The sequence below is a fragment of the Neofelis nebulosa genome, chromosome 17 (assembly GCF_028018385.1).
Source record: "Neofelis nebulosa isolate mNeoNeb1 chromosome 17, mNeoNeb1.pri, whole genome shotgun sequence".
Taxonomy (NCBI): Eukaryota; Metazoa; Chordata; class Mammalia; order Carnivora; family Felidae; genus Neofelis; species Neofelis nebulosa.
The window spans coordinates 47,281,250-47,304,993 of record NC_080798.1 but is presented as its reverse complement, the minus strand read 5'-3'; the positions used below and the strand labels follow the sequence as shown (position 1 = coordinate 47,304,993).

The following is a 23,744-nucleotide window of genomic DNA, read 5'->3' as shown; positions in this document are numbered from 1 at the left end:
GTAGACAAAAAGCTTCTGCACAGCAAAGGAAACAACCAACAAAACTAAAAGGCAACCCACGGAATGGGAAAAGATATTTGCAAATGACATATCGGACAAAGGGCTAGTGTCCAAAATCTATAAAGAGCTCATCAAACTCCACACCCAAAAAACAAATAACCCAGTGAAGAAATGGGCAGAAAACATGAATAGACACTTCTCTAAAGAAGACATCCGGATGGCCAACAGGCACATGAAAAGATGTTCAACGTCTCTCCTTATCAGGGAAATACAAATCAAAACCACACTCAGATATCACCTCACGCCAGTCATAGTGGCCAAAATGAAGAAATCAGGAGACTATAGATGCTGGAGAGGATGTGGAGAGACGGGAACCCTCTTGCACTGTTGGTGGGAATGCAAATTGGTGCAGCCACTCTGGAAAGCAGTGTGGAGGTTCCTCAGAAAATTAAAAATAGACCTACCCTATGACCCAGCAGTAGCACTGCTAGGAATTTATCCAAGGGATACAGGAGTACTGATGCATAGGGACACTTGTACCCCAATATTTATAGCAGCACTCTCAACAGTAGCCAAATTATGGAAAGAGCCTAAATGTCCATCAACTGATAAATGGATAAAGAAATTGTGGTTTATATACACAATGGAATACTACGTGGCAATGAGAAAGAATGAAATATGGCCTTTTGTAGCAACGTGGATGGAACTGGAGAGTGTGATGCTAAGTGAAATAAGCCATACAGAGAAAGACAGGTACCATATGGTTTCACTCTTATGTGGATCCTGAGAAACGTAACAGAAACCTATGGGGGAGGGGAAGGAAAAAAAAAAAGAGGTTAGAGTGGGAGAGAGCCAAAGCATAAGAGACTGTTAAAAACTGAGAACAAACTGAGGGTTGATGGGGGGTGGGAGGGAGGGCAGGGTGGGTGATGGGTATTGAGGAGGGCACCTTTTGGGATGAGCACTGGGTGTTGTATGGAAACCAATTTGACAGTAAATTTCATATATAAAAAATAAAAAAGAAAAAAAGAAAAAAAGAAAAAGAAAAAGAAAAACAAGTTCATTTCCCCTACCCCTGAGACCTATCTTTGCACATTTCCCCATAATTATCCACAACACCTTCAGTGTTTCCAGGCTGATAACCTTTGGTGTCTTCCTCCCACTCCCCCATTTTAACCAACAATTATAGATTTTACTAGTCTTTTCTCTGTAATAATTTTGGGCTACACTTTTTGTCAGCATTATAATTGCATCACTTCCTAACCTCACTTCCCCATTCCTCTACTTCCCATCTGCCCTTAACTAACTCATGTTATGGATTATCACAATGGTTTATTAGGAATTCCCCTCATCATTTGACTTTTCCCACAACAACAAATCTTTGAGAATATTCGTACAATATTTTGTTCTTCAGTTCAAGTGTCCACAGTGGCTGCCTATTCCTTATTTTATAGAGTTTTAATTAGTAAGTCCAACACTAAAGATATATCATGATTGGAACTACAATTTTATAAACCACAATTTTACTTCCACAAAAGACATGCTGTTTCAACTACTGTGCGACTCTTGCTATCCCCAAGTTTGACTTTTCTTACCTTCCATGCTTTGAGGTCTGCCACAGGTATAATACTGCCAAAAGAACACCTTCATTAGTGTGATGAGAGTGGGAGATCATCAAAAGGAAGGGAAAAACTACTGCAGATGATCATTTGTTCTGCAATCAAAAAAGGAATTCAACTGAATTTTTTCCCTGCCTTGGTAGCCTAGATTTTAACTTTATACTACTACCTTCTTTCATCTTTTGAGATTCATAGGCTTCATCCTCTTCAAAATCCAGTTCAAAATTTAACTTCAGGAATCTTTCCTGGATGACTGTACATGGACAAAATATACTCAGTATCTGTGCTCTTTATTTAAAATTTTTCTGTATGCAGTTGTTGATATAGTATTATTATAGTAAATACTTTTGGGTACATGCTTTTCAGTTTGTTATATGTCTATATATACACTTCTTATCATCAGCCTAAGACACAAAATAATGTCATATTCCCTTTAATTTTCAAATTAAATGTCTCTATCCCTTTATTTTCTCCTCAGGATACTCACTTTGTTGAAAACTCCAACACCTCTGGGGATGCTTATTTAGACTTAAAGATCAGTTCTGGGAACCATCTTCTACTTAGTCAATCAAGGAAATAAATTCTTTCCAGCTGTTACCAATGTCACTGGCACAAGATACACCTGTTGAAACAAAGACAACTCAGTAGGCCCAACACAGTCTTTACTGTAACTATTAAAATATTCTGTTACCATACTCTGTGTTTAGTACTGGATGACCCACAATAAATTGGACATAGCTTTCTGCTGAAAACCTGGTCACCCTGCCCAGAGAAAGTCTGCTTAGCTTATGAGCCTGTGAGAACCCCCCAAGGCACGGAAGGGGCTCAGCTGTGCTTAACCACTTTGCTTTTGGGGCTTTGGCTCACAGCCAGGTCTTCACATACTAATAGATGAGCCTCAGATCTTTGAGGCTGGCACATATGCAGTTTTTTTCTGTAAGGCTGCTAGTAATACCCGAGTAGATGAATTTGAAGAGATTTCCACACTCAGCTACCAGAGTGACTAATACAACACTCTCTTCCGTTGGTTTTTTGCATATCAGCGTTAAGAGCAAAAGGAGTATACTGTCTTGTTTGCCAAGACCACTCTCATGTTCTGCCCCAGGATAAATAACAAAGCTTTTAAAGAAAAACCTTCCTATCCAGCTAGTGTTAGGGTTCAGGCAATCAATTTCTTTTCTCTTATTTGCTCAGTCTCTACTGTGATAGATACTTTTAGACATACTGTTTGGTTGACCAAGTCCTTAATCTCAAGAGCCTTTGCCCAGCTCCACTAAAAAGGCTGAAGACAATCAAATATTTTTTTCTAGGCTGTCACTGGTTGTGACTACTTAAACCGACATGGAATATGCTGGAGAAAAGTGTGAGAAAATAAGAAAAGTTGAATCAAATCCAAACAGAACTCCTTTTCTAGTTTAGTAGTTGTCTCTGAAGGTATAATTCACAAACAGCTTCATTAACACATCTGTTCCTCTTCAGCTAGGTATTAAAGGTCTTTATTTTGCCCCATCACACGTTGCCTTTTTTTTTAAAACCAAGTCCTCTATATCTAACAGAACTAGCTGCTTGCTGCTCCTAGAACATACCTTTTACTTTCTGACTCTAAGCATTTTTCAGCTCATGACATTCTTCGTATCTGAAATTCAATTCCTCATTATGAATCACAAAATATTTTTTCCAGCTTTACTGAGGTTTAACTGACAAATTTATATACGTTTAAGGTATGCAAGGTGATAAATTTGAAATAAATATACATTGTGATGTGGTGCCAGGGGGCTTGGTCTGTTGAGGGACTGACTTCAGCTCAGGTCATGATCTCATGATTTGTCAGTTTGAGCCCTGCAACAGCCTCTCTGCTGTCAGCACAGAGCCCATTTCAGATACTCTGTCCTCCTTTCTCTCTGCCCCTCCCCCCGCACTCTCCCTCTCTCTCCCTCAAAATAAATAAATAAACTTAAAAAAAAAAACATTGTGAAATGATTACCACTTTCAAGTTAACACATCCATCACCTCACATGGTTGTCATTTTTTGTTTGTAGTGAGATCATTTAACACCTACTGTTCAATAACTTCCAAGTATACAATACAGCATTATTACAGTCACCATGCTGTCCATTAGATCCTTAGAACTTACTCATAACTGAAAGTTTGTACCCTTTGACCAACATCTCTCATGTCCCCTACTCCTCAGCCCCTGGAAACCACCATTCTACTCTGTTTCTGAGTTCAAGGTTTTGTTGTTCTTGTTGTTGTTTTGTAGATTCTACATATGAGCGAGACAAAGTGTCTATCTGGCTCATTTCATCCAATATAATGTCCTTCATGTTCATCCGTGTTGTAGCAAATGGCAGGATTTACTTTTTTTATGGCTGAATATTATTCAATTGCGCGTGCACGCGTGTGTGTGTGTGTGGTTTGGGTGTATCACATTTTATTTATCCATTTATCTTCTTTCAACAGACACTTAAGTTGTTTCTATCCCTTGGCTATTGTGAATAATGCTGCAAGGCACATAGGACTGCAGATATCTCGTAAACATTCTGATTTTGTTCCTTTGAATTTAAATACAGAAGTGGGCTGCTAGATCACATAGTTCTATTTTTAATATTTTGAGAAATTTCCATGCTCATCCCCATAATGGTTGTACCAATTTATATTCCTACCAACAGTGTACAAGCGTTCACTTTACCTCACATCCCTGCTAACTCTTATTTCTCATCTTTTTGATAATAATCCTTTTAACAGGTGTGAGGTGAGAGCTCATTGTGATGTTGATTTGCAGTTCCCTGATTAGTGATGTTGAGCATCTTTTCATGTACTTGTTGGCCATTTGTGAGTTTTTTTTTTGAAAACTATCTGTTTAGGTATTTTACCAATTATTTAATCAGGTTATGTGTTTGCTATTCAGTTGTAGGAGTTCCTTATGTGTCTTAGATATTAACCCTTTATCAGATGTATGCAAATATTTTCTTAAAATTTTTTTAAACATTTATTTTTGAGAGAGAGAGAGAGAGAGAGAGAGGGAGGGAGGGAGAGAGAGAGAATGAATGAGCAGGGGAGGGGAAGAGAGAGGAAGACATAGAATCCGAAGCAGGCTCTAGGCTCCAAGCTGTCAGCACAGAGCCTGACGCGGAGCTTAAACTCACCAACCGTGAGATCATGACCTGAGCTGAAATTGGACGTTTAACCGACTGAGCCACCCAGGCACCCTTTCTTTGCAAATGTTTTCTTCCATTTCATAGGTTACATTTTCATTTTGTTAATCACTTCCTTTGCTGTGCAGAAGGTTTTTAGCTGGGTGTATTCCCACTTGTTTATTTTTGCTATTGTTGTCTGTGGTTTTGGTGTCATAGACAAACAATTATTGCCAACACCAGTATCAAGGAGACTTTTTCCTGTTTTCTTCTAGGAGTTTTATGTTTTCTAGTCTTATGTTTAAGTCTTTAATCCATTTTCCATTAATTTTTTGTGTATGGTGTAAGATAGGGTCCAATTTCATTATTTTGTATGTGTTATCTAGTTTTCCCAACAATAGTTATTGAAGACACTATCCCTTCCCCTCTTGTGTTCTTGGTACCCTTGACAGAGATTAGTTGAAGGTATTTCTGTATTCTACATTCTGTTCCAGTGATCTGTGTGTGTGTGTTTAAGCCAGTACTATACTTTTAAAATTATAGCTTTGTAATATAGTTTGAAATCAAGAAGTCTGATTCCTCCAGACTTTGTCCTTTCTCAAGCTCTCTTAGGCTATTCTGTCTTCTGTGTCTTCTGTGCTTCTCTACAAACTATGACCGTCTTTTACACTTCTGTGAAAAATTCCAATGGAATTTTGATAGGGATTGCATTGAATCTGTAGATTGCTTTGGGTAGTATGTACATTGTAACAAATTAATTTTTCCAATTTTTGAACATGAGTTATCTTTCCCTTCATTTTTGGCTTCTTCAACTTTTTGCACCAATGTCTTACATTTTTCAGGGTATAGGTCTTTCACCTCCTGGCTAAATTTATTCCTAAGTATTGTATTCTTTCTGATGCTATTTTATTAAAATTTTTTAAAAAATGTTTTTATTTATTTTTGAGACAGAGACAGTGTGTGAGCCAGGGAGGGGAAGAGAGAGAGAGAGGGAGACACAGATTCCAAAGCAGGCTCCAGGCTCTGAGCTGTCAGCACAGAGCCTGATGTGAGGCTAGAACTCACGAACCAGGAGATTATGACCCAAGCTGAAGATGGACGCTCAACTGACTGAGCCACTCAGGCACTCCTTGATGCTATTTTAAATGGGATTGTTTTCTTTCTTTCAGATAGTTTGTTAGTGTATAGAAACAGAACTGATTTTTGTAAGCTGTTTTTCTATCCTGCAACTTTACTACATTTATTAGTTTTAACATTTAGCTGGGGCCTTTAGGATTTTCTATTTTTAAGATCATGTCATTGGCAAAGAGAGACTATTTTACTTCTTCCTTTCCAATTTTGTATCTTTTATTTCTTTTTCTTGCCTAATTGCTCAGGTTATGGTTTCCACTACTGTGGTGAGTAGAAGAGGCAAGAGTGAGCATCCTTGTCTTGTTCCTGATCTTAGAGGAAAAGCTTTCAGTTTTTCTTCATTGAGTTCGTTAGCTGTGGGGTTTTTGGATATAGCCTTTATTATATTGAGGTCCATTCCTTCTATACCTAATTTATTGAGTTTTTATCATGAGAGGATATTACATTTTTCCAAATGCTTTTTCTGTATCTACTAAGATGATCATATGATTTTATACTTTATACTCTGTTAAAGTGATGTAGCACATTTATTGACTTGCATATAATGAAGAATCCTTGCATCCCAGTGATAAGTCTGACTGGATCATGCTATATGATTATTTTAACATGCTCTCGAATTTGGTCTGCTAGATTTTGCTGAAAAGTTAGCATGTTCATCAGTAATACTGGCTTATAATTTTCTTTTCTTGCAGTGTCCTTGACTGGCTTTGGTATTAGAACAATGCTGGCTTATAAAATGAGTTTGGAAGTGTTCCCTCCTCTCCAGTGTTTTGGAAGAATTTGAAAAGGATTGGCATTAATTCTTCAAATGTTTGGAAGAATTCACCAGTGAAGTCACCTGATCCTGGGCTTTCCTTTGTTGGGAAGTTTTTGATTACAGATTCAATCTCCTTATTATTAATTAGCCTGTTTAAATTTCCTATTTCTTCACGATTCAGTCTTAAAAGACCATGTTTTCTAGGAATTTGTCCATTTCTTCTAGGTTCTCCAATTTGTTACCATATCATTGTCATAACAATATCTTATGATCATTTGTATTTCTGTGGTATGTTTAATGTCTCTTCTTTCACTTCTGACTTCATTTATTTAAATGTTTTCTATTCTTAGTCTAGCTAATGGTTTGTTTATTTTATCTTTTCAAAAAACTAGCTTTTAGTTTCATTGATTTTGTCTGTTTTTCTATTGTCTATTTCATTTATTTTTTCTGTAATCTTTATTTTCCCCCTTCTATAACTTTGAACTTTGTTTGTTCTTCTTTCTCTAGTTCCTAAAGTGTAAAGTTAAGTTGCTTTTTTGAGATCTTTCTTTTTCCTTAGTGTAGTCTTTTATTGCTATAAACCTGCCTCTTAGAACTGTTTTGCTTCATCCCATTAGTTTTGGTATGTTGTGTTTATATTTTCATTTGTTTTAGGATATTTTGTATCTCCCTTTTGATTTCTTCTATGACCCATTTGTTGTTTAAAAGTGTTGTATAATTTTCACATATTTGTGAATTATACAGCTTTCCTCCTGTTATTTATTTCCAGTTTCATACCACTGTGGGGAGAAAAGATTGCTATGATTTCATTCTTATTAAACTTGTTAAGATTTTTTTTTCTGAGAGAAATCACTGGCCAAGGGGGTGTCTCTTGGTGCTGAGATGTGCTGCTTTGGGGGCAAGGTGACATAAGTAAAATGAAACTGTTCTTACCTTATTCACTACATTTATTCTTAGATTTTTTTGCTCAAACAGTGTGCTAGAACTTCCCTGCTGGACTCCTGGACTCCCATAAAGTTGATCTGTGGTTGACTGTCAACTGATATTCTGTGGGGGGATAAGAGTAGAAAACTCGTGTCATATTTGACTAATGACAAAGTATTTATACTTATAGCTATAGTTATAGTTATAGTTATTTATACAAAAAATTCTACTGTAACCTAAGTCACCCAAGTCTGGATCTTTGTCCACTGGAAGCTTAAAGTAGGGGGGGCGCAAATTAATGTCAAAATGAATTTATAATAAGGAGAATAGTGACAAGTAGATTACATAGTAAGTTATTGTAATAGTCCCAAGGATAAAGAAGACCAACTTACAGTTAAAGATAGTAGCTTGCCCATATAAAGTTACATTTCTCACTTTGAAAACTCCACTAAAATGATAGAATGATAAAAAAAGGAATAAACCCACAAGTCCAAAGGTAACAGAAGAGGAGAAAAAAACATTAAAATTTTAGAAGCCAGAAAGCAGGTGGATAAAGACAAACTGGCTCAACAAATTTTTGAAAACAGAAACTTAAATCAGTAGGGGAGGGAGCTCAGCAGCAAGTAAATTCTTACCACTCATACACATAGAAATTATAGGTCTGAAGGTGGGGGTACAACTAACACATAACATGATGTGAACTGGGTAAAAGTTTGTATAAGAAGCAGCTGGATTTACATATAGCCTTTGCCAACCGTATATCTGAGCAACTTGCCCTCCCTCATCTATGAAGAAGACCAGAGATTTACTCTTTGAGGAGGTACAACCAGTGGGACTTTGAAGTGGAACAAATAGTTGGGCTGACAACTGTGTTTTCATGTTGAAAAAAGGTGAATTATTGAAACTCTATGTACTAAGTGGGGACCATACTAGCTTCTTTCCCAAACCTGACTCCAAGAATGCTGGAGGACAAACTCATATTCTAAAGACAAGAGTTTGGAAATATTATCTTTGAAAAACCATACTCACCTTTAGAGGTCCATCATAAAATGGCCAGTCATTGGTCAATGAAACGAAGTAGTCACCAACAAATGAAAGTAACTTTGTGACTCCAAAAGAAAGCAACCCACATTTATGTACAGGGAACTTTCAATCATCTTTTTAATATCTTGCACTCAAATAGGAATGGAAAGTCAAGAGCCAGATATTTGAACAAATGTCCTCTTTTGACACAATGTAAAGCCAAACAAGAAAAAGAAAGAAGTTTGGGGGAAAAGAGAATAGGATGGAAAACATAACCTTGTAAGACCTATAATGAATATTCTCAGTGAATTAAGAAAACATCTTGATTGCATTCGTGAGACAAGATGCTATTAAAAAGGAGCATTCTCTGTGTATAGTTATTCTTTAAATTTCAATATGATACAGAAATTACACTATTAATAATGGTGCAGTACCTGTTATTAAGTTAACCTTCTTAACCTTGCCAGCAGATAACAATAATGGGAAAAATATAAAAACAGTTGTTTGAATGCACTTTAGAGCAACTGAAGGCAGGCAGAAACTGGAAGGGAGTTGACACACAAAAGAAGGGAATAGCACTTCTCAGTTTGCACTGCATGGAGTAGCTGAAACTCAAACAGAAAACTGCAGTCCTAAGTGACTTGAGGATTGAGAGGGAAGAGTTTGGGACTACTGGCATGGCTAGAAAATAAATGACAAATCTCAGAAAAAAAAGGAAGCTAAGGAGCTGGAGGAGAAAAATCCACATATAAACTCCTTCAAATCCTTGGATGATCTTGATTAATGTATGTGCAGAGGGCCAGGAAGAAAGCAATGGCTGGAAGGTGGAAAGAAGTGAAGATTTAAAGTTTGAGCTCAGCCACTTGAATTGCTTGCTAGAACATGATCAACACTATTTAGATGAATATCTATCCCTAGTCTCTACAAGGGTACAATAAAAAACTACTAAACATAAAGACACAGGAAAATGTGGCCCACTCTCAAGAGAAAAACAGTTAAGAAAAACTGATACTAAAATGATCCAGAGGATAGAATTAGAAGAATTTTTAAACCGCTAATCTAAATGCATTCAACAAAACTGAAACAGGAAGAAACAGAGAAAATTTGAATAGACCCATAACCAGTCAAGAAGTTGAAATCTGTTATCAAAAATCTCCAACAAATGAGAGTCCAGGGCTGGATAGCTTCCCAGGGGAATTCCACTAGACATTGAAAGAAGAGGTAATGCTATTCTTTTGAAGCTTTTCCAAAAGATAGAAATGAAAGGAAAACTTCAAAACTCATTCTACAAGGCCAGAATTACCTTGATTCCAAAACCAGACAAAGACACCACAAAAAAGGAGAATTTCAGACCAATTTCCCTGATGAACATGGATACAAAAATTCTCAACAAGATACTAGCAAATCAAATCCAACAATACGTCAAAAGAATTATTCACCACTATCAAGTGGGATTTATTCCTGGGCTGCAGGGGTGGTTCAATATTCGCAAATCAATCAACATGATACACCACATTAATAAAAGAAAGGCTATGAACCTCTTGATCCTCTCAATAGATGCAGAAAAAGCATTTGGCAAAATATAGCACCGTTTATGATAAAAATATTCAGGAAAGTGGGGATAGAAGGAACATACCTCAACACCATAAAGGCCATATATGAAAGACCTACAGTTAATATCCTCAATGGTGAAAAAGTGAGAGCTTTCCCCTCTAAAGTCAGGAAAATGACAGGGATGTCCACTCCCACCACTGCTATTCAACATATTGGAAGTCCTAGGCTCAGCAATCAGAAAACAAAAAGAAATAAAAGGCATCTAAATTAGCAAGGAAGAAGTCAAACTTTCACTCTTCATAAATGACATGATACCTTATGTGGCAAACCTGAAAGACTCCACCAAAAAACTGCTAGAACTGATCCATGAATTCAGCAAAGTTGCAGGATATAAAATCAATGTACAGGACTTCGTTGCACTTATATATACCAGTAATGAAGCAGCAGAAAGGAAAATCAAGGAATTGATCCCATTTATAATTGCACCAAAAATCATAAAACACTTAGGAATAAACCTAACCAAAGAGGTGAAAGATACGTATGCTGAAAACTACAGAAACCTTATGAAAGAAATGGAGGGAGACACAAAGAAATGGCAAAACATTTCACGTTCATGGATTGGAAGAACAAATATTGTTAAAATGTCTATACTTCCCAAAGCAATCTACACATTTAAATGCAGTCCTTCGCAAAATAACCCCAGCAATCTTGACAGAGCTAGAAAAAACAACTCTAAAATTTGTATGAAACCAGAAAAGACCCCAAATAGCCAAAGTAATGGTGAAAAAGAAACCCAAGCCGGAGGCATCACAATTCTGGACTTCAAGCTATATTACAAAGCTGTAATCATCAAGACAGTATGGTATTGGCACAAAAACAGACACATAGATCAATGTAACAGAACAGAGAATCCAGAAATGGACCCACAAATATATGGACAACATATATAATAATTAAAATTATATTAACATATATATAATATATATATACATAATATATATAAACATATATATATGTTATATATAACATATATACATAATATATAATATAAACATATATAATAATAAAATTATAATATATAATATATATATATATATATATATATATATGGACAATATATCTTTGACAAAGCAGGAAAGAATACCCATTGGAAAAAAGACGGTCTCTTCAGCAAATGGTGCTGGGAAAACTGGACAGCTACGTGCACAATAATGAACTTGGACCACTTTCTTATACCATACACAAAAATAAACTCAAAATAGATGAATGACTTAAACATAAGACAAGAGGAGAAAACAGGCAACAACCTCTTTGACCTCAAAATCCTAGAGGAGAAATCCTAGAGGAGAAAACAGGCAACAACCTCTCTGACCTCAGTTGTAGCAACTTCTTACTAGACATGTCTCAGGAGGCAAGGGAAACAAAAGCAAAGGGCCTCATTAAGATAACAAGCTTTTGCACAGAGAAGGAAACCATCAACAAAAATAAGAGGTAACCAATAGAATTGGAGACGATATTTGCAAATGACATATTGGATAAAGGGTTAGTACTCAAATCTATAAAGAACAAACCAACTCAACACCCAAAAAACAAAGAATCCAGGGAAAAAATGGGCAGAAGACAGGAACAGACACTTTTCCAAAGAAGATATTCAGATGGCTAACAGACACATGAAAAGATGCTCAACATCACACATCATCAGGAAAATACAAATCAAAACCACAATGAAATACCACTTCACAACTGTCAGTATGGCTAAAATTAACAACTCAGAAAACAACAGATGTTGGCAAGGATGTGGGGAAAAGGGAACACTTTTGCACTGCTGGTGGGAATGCAAACTGGTGCAGCCACTCTGGAACGGTATGGAGGTTCCTCAAAAAATTAAAAATAGAACTACCCTATTACCCAGCAATTGCACTACTAGGTATTTATCCAAAGGATACAACAATGCTGATTCAAAGGGGCACATGCAACACAATGTTTACAGCAGCACTATCAACAATAGCCAAATTATGGTAAGAGTCCAAATGTCTATCAACTGGATAAAGAAGATGGGATATATATATATATATATATATATATATATATATATATATGCGCAATGGAATATTACTCAGCAATCAAAAAGAATGAAATCTTGCCATTTCCAACAACATGGATGAAAACTAGAATGTATTATGCTAAGTGAAATAAGTCAATCAGAGAAAGATAATTACCTTACAATTTCACTCATAAGTGGAGTTTAAGAAATAAAACAGATGAACATAGGGGAAGGGAAGGAAAAATAAGATAAAAAGAGAGATGGAGGGAACCATAAAATACTCTTAAATACAGATAGCTGAAGGTTGCTGGAGGGGTGTTGGGGGTGGTAGGCTAAATGGGTGATGGGCATTAAGTAGGGCACTTACTGGAATGAGTACTGGGTGTTATATGTAAGTGATGAATCACTAAATCCTATTCCTAAAAACATTATTACACAGTATATTAAGTAATGTGGATTTAAATTAAGAAAAAAAGGAAAAAAGTTAAAAAAAATAGATGTTAAAGGGATTAAAGGAAAAATATGGTTACAATTAATGAATAGTTGGAGAATCTCAATAGAAAAATACAAACCATCAAAAAAAAGAAACAAGTAGAAATTTTAGAAATGAAACATAATATCAAAAATTAAAAATTTACTGGATAAGAACAACAGATCACAGATAGTCAAATAAAGAAAACAGTAAATTTGAAGATAGATCATAGAAAATATTCACTCTGAAGATGAGAAAAATATATTGGAAAAAATAGAACAAAAGCTCGGTGATATGTGGGACCATATTTAAGTGATTGAAGTTATATTCAGCTGTATTCTCAGAGAGAGAAAATGAGTCAGAAAATACCTTTCATAAAATAATGGATAGATTTTTCCTAAACTGCTAAATAAATATAAACTTACAGATCCAAGAAGATCAATGAATACCTGTTAAGATAAATACTTAGAAAACCATGCTTAGCCACATATTCATCAAATGATAGAAAACACAAAAAGAGAAAAGCAGCCAGTGGGGGAAAACCCATTACAAACAAGGAGGAAATGATATAAATTACAACTGAATTCTCATCAGAAATGATGGAAGATAGGAGAGAATGGAACAACATCTTTAAAGTGCTGAGAGAGTGGGAACTGTCAAATTAGAATTCTGTATCTGGGAAAATTTTTCTTAAAAAATAAAAGCAAAATAAATACATTTTTCAGAAAAACAAAAATTGAGAGAACCTCTTGTCAGCAGAGCAGTACTATAAGAAATTGTAGGGACGTCTGGGTGGCTGACTCTGGATTTTGGCTCAGGTCATGACCTCTCGGTTCATGAGATACAGCCCTGTGTCAGGTTGTGAGCTGACAGGGTGGAGTCTACTTGGGATTCTCTCCCTCTCTCTCTGCCCGTCCCCTGCTCATGTGCGCGCGCGCGCGCGCGCACACACACACACACACACACACACACACAAACTTTCTCTCTCTTAAAATAAATAAACTTAAAAAAAAACATTCTAAAGGAAATTCTTCAGGTTAAGGAAACTTAGATGGTAACATATCTATAGGAAGAAATTATAAGAACCAGAAGTAGTAAATACCTGGGTTAATATAAAGGGGAATACATTTTCCTTTTCTTAATATTTAAAATAATATGACTAAGGTAAACATAATAATGCAATGTTGGGTTAATGCATATAGATGTACTACATATGAAAATAATATTACATAGGAAAAGATGGTAAGTGAAAATAGACTGTTGAAAGGTTGTAATTTTTTTTAACAGCTTTGTTGAGATTTAATTCACATACAACTCACCCATTTAAAGCATATATTTCAATGGCTTTAATTATATTCACAGTAGAGTGGCATAAGACATTCTTAATAGGCATATCTAATACTGAATTGAAGTTGCCATGATATAAACATGTGGTCTAACTCACTGCCCCAAATATTCCCTCAAACTGGCTTGGGAAACATGGATTACTTATTGAGTATACTTTATGATTACAAAGTTAATTCTACTTCAATCAAGTCTCTTAATAATCTAAATTCAGAAATTCAGGAATTTAGAATTATAAAAATGTTAACATGAAAACATAGTGAAGGATAGAATGATTAGAATTTCTATAAAGATATATATAGGAAGAGTTACTACATGTAAAAATTTCCCAACCAAACTGTAATTTTTGAAATGACAACATAGTTTGAATATGATCCCAAACCTGAATGACCACTACTTGCTGACAGCATTACAAATGGGAACTAGAGGGATAGAGATTATATATTTTTTTTTTCAACGTTTTTTATTTATTTTTGGGACAGAGAGAGACAGAGCATGAACGGGGGAGGGGCAGAGAGAGAGGGAGACACAGAGTCGGAAACAGGCTCCAGGCTCCGAGCCATCAGCCCAGAGCCTGACGCGGGGCTCGAACTCACGGACCGCGAGATCGTGACCTGGCTGAAGTCGGACGCTTAACCGACTGCGCCACCCAGGCGCCCCGAGATTATATTTTTTATAGAGGATAATACCCTATTGTATGGTAACTTCACAGTCAAGGAAACAGAGTTTGGCTGGTGCATGAAAGGTGCTCAAATAGACTCACTGTTTATCAAATAGTTCTATTTAAGAGAATGCTGCATAGTGCAGTGTTTCTCAAATGAAGAAATGTGCAAACCTTTTAAAATAAAATATCACAGAATCTTAAGGTTATATTACTTAAATATGTACAAACATAATATCATAAAATTAGATATAATGCATTTTCTTAAGCTCCTATAACTATAAAACTAAAATTTATAAATTAAAAACAATCAAAAAACCAATACTATTCAAACACAATTTGACAATAATTTTGTTTCATTAAAACTAAGTTGTTAATTTGGGGTTTAATATAGGGTGATGTTTCTTCAGGTCTGGCTCTATATTTAATGTGTTTCTGTATTTTTAAATTTTAAAAATTTTTTATTTCTTAACATTTATTTATTTTTGAGACAGAGAGAGACAGAGCATGAAAGGGGGAGGGGCAGAAAGAGAGGGAGACACAGAATTGAAAGCAGGCTCCAGGCTCTGAGCCATCAACCCAGAGCCCGATGCGGGGCTCGAACTCACAGACCACGAGATCAACCTGAGCTGAGCTTAACCGACTGAGCCACCCAGGCGCCCCTGTATTTTTAAATTTTAATGTTACTAATGTGGACACTGCCTTTTCACATAAGTATGCTGTATAAAATGGCCCTAATACTCACTGAGTCTCACACCAAATATATCTGTACTTTACCATATATAAGCTAAACCTTAATTTTTTTCACAATTAAAAATTTTTTTTAATGTTTATTTTTGAGAGAGAGAGAGTGAGTGAGTGAGTGAGTGTGAGTGCTGGGGAAGAGGCAGAAGGAGGGAGACACAGACTCCAAAGCAGGCTCCAGGCACAGAGCTGCCAGCACAGAGCCCGTCCAACTCAAAGCCTTGAGATCATTACCTGAGCCGAAGTCAGACGCTTAACCAACTGAGCCACCCAGAAGCCCCAATTTTCCTCACAATTTAAAGGCTTTGTTTGATAGTACAGTATGATCAGATTTATACTTAAAAACTCTTGTTTATAAAAATCTTTGAATGCCTATTTTAGTAAGGTGTAGCTGCTAACACTGTAATCTTTTATTCGAGAATACATTTAAATAGTCATGTAATTTAAACCTACACAAATAATCTGACGGGATTTAGAACAAGGTATTGAACACCCTAGAATTATTTCAAGGAGGTACACAGATAGGGACTGTGTCAAACAACAGTGATACAAATTCAATATGGAACCCACTGCTGCAATGCATGTTCTTTTGGATTCATGGTGCCTTTACTGCCATGTTATGTTATGAGTCCACCCTTTTTGAACCATTATGACAACCTCACTTTTGAATTGCACCATGACATTTCTTTGCATTCACTAGCCAAAAATGTGAGAGAAAACACAAATCTAAATAACTGTTCTGAAATTACTGAATATTTTGTTATAGGAGGTCACTAAGATTATTCATGATATTATTACATTAAATATTTATAATCAGTAAGATGAAAGCACAATTCAAAACTGTCATAATTTTCTTTTTTTTTCATAGCACTTTTACCTTCTAACATATATATTTTACTTCTTTGTTCATTGTCTATATCCTCTGTCCCTATGAGAATGTAAGCTCATTAGGGCCACAACAGTTTTCTTCCTCCATAATGTATTTCAAACACCTAGAATAGCATCCCACACAGAAGCACTCAGTCAATGTGCTGAAAGAATGAAACATTTGTCATAAGCTGACATCTGGGGACACTCCAACCTTTTAGGATTCCCAGACTGAAATATTGGAATGGGGGGGAAAAAAAGTTTTGGCTTAGCAGCCAGAGAGACTTCAGTTGAAACTATTTTGTAGCTGTTAACTCTTACTCTGCGGATTACTGGATGCATGACTTTTGGCAAATTACTTAAATTCAGGGAGTCTGCTTTTTTTCCTCTAGGAAAATGTAAAGTCTGTTCAAAATGGGGGAAATGGCTAACACAAAAAAGTACATAAAATACCGGCATATAAGGAGACCATCATTACTATTACTATTAGAAATGTCATAGAAAAAATTAATCAAGTAAAACTAAACTTTTCCACATCATTATTTTCTCTTAATTCATCTTATTCATAATTGATAAAAATGTAAAATAGGAAACAGATTTGGATAAATGAAAAGGCAAAAAGAATAGGATCTAAAACTTACACTATAACAGCTGTGTGAAGATACCAGAAGATGTTTTCATAATAATCATTTGTCAGATGTGGAAAGAACTTGGTTCTAATAGGGCTGTAAAAGAAGCCAAAAACAAAGAGTGAACAAGAAAACAGAAATAGATGAAATAGGTGAAATAGAATAAAGATCATCTTGTGACCTCAGCTGCACATGAGTGGTTTTCTCCCCAAGCATTCTCATACACTTTATCTACCCACCTTCTTTCTGTATGCACGGTCTACTTGGTTCATCAGGAACTTTAACCCTCAGGCCAACCCTGAAGGAAGAATTAACCTACTTATTGAACCCTCAGGCAGTGTGCCTGGCCAGGAAGCTGGGTATTTGGGGAACACACCGAGGTGATCTCAGCATTTTACTGCAATATCCCACATCACTGAAGGAAGCGGTTAAAAGCGATTTACTACATTAAGAAAAAGCCGTGTATATTTATTCCTTGATTTAAACTTTGCTGCCAAACGGAATTCTCAAAATGCTTTGGAAATGCAAATGGATTTAAGATCTGTTTTAGGTAAATGTTATCTGTATTTTAAGAGGACAATAAATTATTACTTAGTTTTAGGCAGGCAACATATCATTATTCAGTTTAGTACAAAAAAAGAAATTTTGGATGGCTAAATTCAGTCTTAATACAAACCATGTTCCAACAATGCACGTAAGTATTGGCAGATTAAATAGGTTTGTCCTCCAACATCCTTAATAACACTAAAGAAAACAAGTTAAATGAGAAATATACCCTGGAAAATAATTTGGGTATTAACAGGCAAACAAACACAAGTCCTTAAGGTGGGATATGCCAGGACTCCCCACAATAAAGTTATATTTTCCCCTTTGTAATTAATTCATACCTTACAGAAGGAATAATTTGAGATGGGATAGAGAAATAAGTAAAGGATAGTCTCTTTCTTGTCATACTTCTATCCAGCAATTTTAGCATCCATGGATGGATAATTATTGCCTGCAAAAATTATTTGAGTATTTGCCAAATAGTGATTTTCTGTTACCATGATTCTTTCTACATTTATTTATTGGAATTTTACTATGACGAAGAGTTGCCCTTTTGCCCCAGATTATTAAATTTTTTTATAACAGTGTAGCTTCAAAGAGATTTATTTAATGCTATGGTTTGTAATCCATTACTTGAATTATACATTCTATTCACGTGGGTTCTTAAAAATTACTTTTTATGGTTGATTTTGAATATGATTGTGTGTTGCTAAGAAAACACAGTCTGAATAATATCAGTTTTGATATTTATTGAAATTTCCTTTGTAACAAAGCATGTGGCTAATTTTTTAAAATATTCTTTGTATGCATGACGTAACATTCTTTTTTGCTTTTGATCTTTTCATTGTGAATTATAAAACATATAGAAATGTACCATTTATAATTATATGCTTAGTGAATTATTATTGTTATTTTATTTATTTTGAGAGAGAGAGACAGAGAGAGAGAGACAGAAAGAGCAGGGGAGGAGCAGAGAGGGAGGGAGAGAGAATCTGAAGCAGGCTCCACACTCTCAGCACAGAGCCTGATGCAGGGCTTGAACTCACAAACTGTGAGATCATGACCTGAGCAGAGATCAAGAGTCAGATGCTTAACCAACTGAGCCACCCAGGCACCCCATAGTTACATGCTTAGTGAATTATTATAAAGCAGATACCTGTGTTAGCACTACCCAGGTGAAAAAAATAGAATCTTCTAGTGACAGAAAAACATCCTAAGTGCTACGTTCCAATTTGTCACACTTGCTTAACACCCCACCTCTCCCAAGTAAAGCTAATGCCTTAAGTTTTCAGTTACCGAGTTACCTGCTTCTCCTAATAAATTTATCACCTAAATATGCATTACTGAAACCTATGCTTTAATGAAACAAGGTATATTATGGAAACATGACTAATCAATTAATATCACACAAAGTAAATTTTGAGACAAAGAATATTGCCAAAGAAAAACATTTCATAATGATAAAAGGTTCAATTCACTAAAAATGCATTGCAATCTTTTTTTTTAAATACACTTTTTTAAGTTTTAATTTATTTATTTTAAGAGAGTGAGCAAGGGAGGGGCAGAGAGAGAGAGAGGGAGAAAGAGAATCCCAATGCGGGGCTCCAACTCACTAACAGTGAGATCATGACCTGAGCTGAAACCAAGAGTCAGATGCTTAACCGCCTGAGCCACCCAAGCACCTCTACATTATAATCTTAAATATGTATGCATCTAATAATAAAAATTCGAATTATATGAAACAAAAATGACAGAAATAAAGAGAAATAAAAAAGTACCAAATCATAATTGAGGATTTTGACACTCCTTTCTCAGTAATTGATAGAATTAGCAAAAAGCAAGTGAGAAAGGATATAGATGTGAATATCAACTGGACCTATTAGAAACTTATACCTAACAACCGCAGAATACACATTTTTTTCAAATGCATGTGAAACATGTGACATCTCATTGGATTTTAATTTTCAGACCTAATGAACATAGACACACTTTTATATATTTATAGCCCACTGGGCTATTGTACAGGTTATGAGGGCTCTGCCCAATAAAGGCTCTGCCTTTTGAGAACTCTATCTAGGACAGTTGCTACCAGGACTGATAGTTAGAAGCATAGTCTAGGAAAGGTCCTAGGGTCTAGCAGGTTGTAGTAATGCAGGAGTTAAGACTTTCACCCATGGTGAATGTGATGTGATAAAGGTGAAAAGAAATGTACCAGCCTATGTAATTTCTCTGGCATTTCAGACCAATGAGGAAGAGAGTTAAGTACTAGGACTGTGGAACTGGGTGGTTATTGGTGAGCACCAGTGATTTACTGAAGAGAATGACAGACTTAGGTCAATTAAGTACCAATTTATTTATTTATTTAACATTTATTTATTATTTTTGAGAGGGGGGAGGGAGGGAGGAGAGGGGTAGTGAGCAGGGCAGGGGCAGAGAGAGAGAGAGAGAGAGAGAGAGAGAGAGAGAGAGACAGAATCCCAAGCAGGCTCCACACTGCCAGTGTGGAGCCCAATGTGGATCTTAAACCCATGAACTGTGAGATCATATGACCTGGGCTGAAACCAAGAGTTGGATGCTGAACTGATTGAACCACCCAGGTGCCCCAATTAAATACCAACTGAAAGCAAAGAAAAAAAACAGAGAACAAATATAATTTAAGATTAGCAATGTGGGGTGCATGGATGGCTAAGTTGGTTAAGCATCTGACTCATAATTTCAGCTCAGATCATGATCTCATGGTTCATGAGATTGAGCCCTGCATCACGTTTTGCACTGAAAGCAGGGAGCCTGCTTGAAATTCTGTCCCTCTCTGCCCCTCCCCTACTTGTGTTCAGGCTCTCTGTTTCAAAATAAACAATAAAAAAAATTAAAAAGATTAGCTATGTGACTTAATTATAAGAGTGGCAGAGCTAAGGAGAAGGCTGATTTCTCATCTCAGTCAAGTCTTCTATGCTAATGTCAGGGCCCTGTTGGAGAAGTGGGACCCCAAGCCCTGAGGTGGGGACATGAGAGTTGATGCATCTGAGAATTTTGAATACCAGATTACCCTCAATCCCTAGGGACTGTGAAAGAGACCCACTTCCACATGTTAGAGGATAGGGACTCTCTTACTTGATGACCACACAGAGGTTTCAAATGAAGGAGGTGCAGGTGCCTTATAATGCTTTCCTTCTCAGAACCTGACTTCATTTCACTTCCTAGGCACTAGAAGGAGTGTCAAATCTCAAAAAGGCCCCACTGGAGAAATTCTTGGGCATGCTAAGGGAGGAGAGATATTTAATGTCAACAAAGAATGGAAGCACCCAGCTAGTAAATCCTGTAGGAACTGGCAGAATATGCCTGGAAGTAAATCCTGATGGTGCTGGACCAGGGAAGTGAAATATAATAATAGACTTAAGGGCAGCTCTTTTCCATGACTCAGACCTAATCCCCTGAGAAGGACCCTTGGAATCAGTTAATACACTGATGAGGTGGTTTTTGGAAACATGAAGACTGATGACCCATATTAAATAAGGATATGATAACTGGTGTTATAAACTATTCAAAAAGTAATAAAAACCACAGAGAAGTGGATATGCCTGAGTGAACATGATACATAAGATGAAATCCCAGTTTACTGTGTTTCCTGGAAGGATTTGCTTCATTTGCCAACATTGCTGAATAGCTTAGCAGTGACTGGCCTCTGTAGGTGGGGTCTTTGAAGGTGACAGTGTTAAAGAAGAACACCTTCTATAATTGTGGATGATATGATCCAGAAATAGAAGTTAGGTGGCAGCATTTAATTATCAGGAGAATGGTGGAAATTAGTACTACAACAGGCAGCAAGTTTCAAATGGCAACCAGTGGGTACCTGATCCAGAGAGATTTATGGACATGGCTCACAGAACTTGATGTTACTAGAAATGGTCAGCCAATAAAGGTGCTTTATATATACGACATATATTCAAAAGAGATTGAGACTGAATGAGCAGAATGATGAAGTCAGTCACTTCAGTGGAAAGTCATAATCTCTGTTTCCAGATCAGAGCCAGTCCTCAGATCCAGAATCCATCAATTGAAAGAGAAGCTGGGGTCTACTTGTTGCCACAGAGTATATACACTCCAACTTTTATTTGATTGGTGATAATATAGTATATCTATTCTCATCTTTTAACTTCTAAACTATTTGAATATTTATATTTGAAGTACATTTGTTGTAGGCAGATATTTGGATCTTGCTGTTTTTCACACAATCTGGCAATCCCTGTCCTTTAATTAGGGTACTTAGGTCATTTACATTTAATGTGATTAGTGAAGATGACATTCAAGTCTATTATCTTGCTATATGTTTTCAATTAATTGAGCGTTTTTGATAACTTCACTTTCTCTTTTGTTATCTTATTAACTACAGCTCTTTTAAAATGTCATTTTGGATTTTTTTTAAAGTTCTTTTTTTTTTTTTGATAGAGAGAAAGCATGCACAAGTGTGCAGGAGAAAGGCAGAGAGAGAGGGAGAAAATCTTAAACAGGCTCTGTTCCATCAGTGCAGAACCAAACACAGGGCTCAGTTTCATGAACCCATGAGACCATGACTTGAGCTGAAATCAAGAGTCAGGCACTTAACCTACTGAGCCATCTAGGTGCCCCCATTTTAGCTTGATTTTAAAAGATTTTATAGTCTACAACTTTAGTTTCTCAGTCTAGCTTTTAGTGATATTATACCACTTCATGTGCAGTATAAGAACTTTATAATAGAATTCTTTGATTTTCCCATTTTCTTCTTCTTTTTTTTTTTTTTTTTTAACGTTTATTCATTTTTGGGACAGAGAGAGACAGAGCATGAACGGGGGAGGGGCAGAGAGAGAGGGAGACACAGAACTGGAAGCAGGCTCCAGGCTCTGAGCCATCAGCCCAGAGCCTGACGCGGGGCTCGAACTCACGGACTGCGAGATCGTGACCTGAGCTGAAGTCGGATGCTTAACCGACTGAGCCACCCAGGCGCCCCTTTCCCATTTTCTTCAATAGCTTTTATGCTACTGTTGTCATGGATTTTACTTTATGTGTTATAAAAACAATATATTGGTATTATATGTGCTTCAAATAAACAATTACCTTTAAATATATTTAATAAAAAAGTTTAAAAATTTTACCAACATAATTACCTTTTCAAGGCTTTTCATTATGTGGTATAATTTTCCATTTGTCTGAAATTTCCTTTAACATTTTTTGTTGTGTAGGTCTGCTAATAAATTCTTTCAGCTTTTGTACATCTGAAAAAGTCTGTATTTCACTTTTCTTTTGAAATGTATTTTTGGTTTATAGAATTTCAGTTTTACTTTCTTCTTTCAATACTCTAAAGATGTTTCTCCACTGTCTTCTGGCTTGCATTGACTCCAATGAGAAATCTGCTGTCATTTTTATCTTTGTTTCTGTATACACAATGCGTCTTCTTTTCTCCAGATACTTTTAGATTGTTCTTCTTTGTATTGACTTAAGCAATTTGAGTGTGTGCTTTGTGTAGTTTTCTTCATGTTTCTTGTGCTTGGGGTTTGTTGATATAGTGGTACCTATTGGTTTATAGTTTTCACCAAATTTGGAAAAATGTCAGCTATTTCTTGGAATATGTTTTTTTGTACTCATTCTATCTATTCTTCATAGGCTTCAATTACACATATATTAGGCCACAGAAAGTTATCTGACAGCTTACAGATGCTTTGGTCATTACTTACTGTTAGTTTTCTTTCTGTGTCACTTTGGATAGAAACTTTTTATAAGTCTGGAATGTGACTAATCTTTTCTTCTGAAATACCTAATCTGTGAATCCCTTCCTGACATGATATTCTTCATCCTAGACATGGTACTTTTAGTCACTACAAGTTCAATTAGAGATTTTTAAAAAAATCTTTCTATTTAATATTTTCCTGATTTCTTCTAACTCAGTGAATATATGAAATCCACTTGTGCTGGCTGTCTTCATCTACCATTTCTATTTTCTATCTTCTGTTTATATTAATTTTTCTTCTAATTCTGGGTGGCAAATATTTTGTCCCCATCTGTAGCTTATTTGTTCACTCATTTAACAATGTCTTTCAAATAGCAAAAGTCAATTTTGCTGAAGTCCAACTTACCTTTTTCAATTATGGTTCAGGTTTCTTTCTCCCATCTATAAACTCTTTTGCTTAGCCCAAGGTCATGAAGATTTTATATTTTCTTCAAGAACTTGTAGAGTGCTAGGTTTGTATTTTGTTTTAATACCAATTTAAAATATTGGTATATAGCAAAAATGGGTAAAGGCACTTATTTATTTACTTGGTTC

General features: G+C 36.0%; 2 long non-coding RNA genes across 2 annotated transcripts in view; both read right to left on the bottom strand.

Moving 5' to 3' along the window:
- Positions 1–2,006: 2,006 nt before the first annotated feature.
- LOC131499742 (uncharacterized) lies at positions 2,007–17,016 on the bottom strand. Its single transcript, XR_009256033.1, has 3 exons — positions 16,916–17,016; positions 7,575–7,688; positions 2,007–2,241 (listed from the first exon to the last, which is right to left on the bottom strand). It is a non-coding gene; the product is annotated as an uncharacterized LOC131499742 (long non-coding RNA).
- A 3,170-nt stretch (positions 17,017–20,186) lies between these two features.
- The window catches only part of LOC131498850 (uncharacterized), a 206,541-nt gene continuing 202,983 nt past the window's right edge, over positions 20,187–23,744 (bottom strand). Inside the window, exon 5 of the long non-coding RNA XR_009255615.1 lies at positions 20,187–20,707. This is a non-coding gene — a long non-coding RNA (uncharacterized LOC131498850). The remainder of the gene's footprint in view (positions 20,708–23,744) is intronic.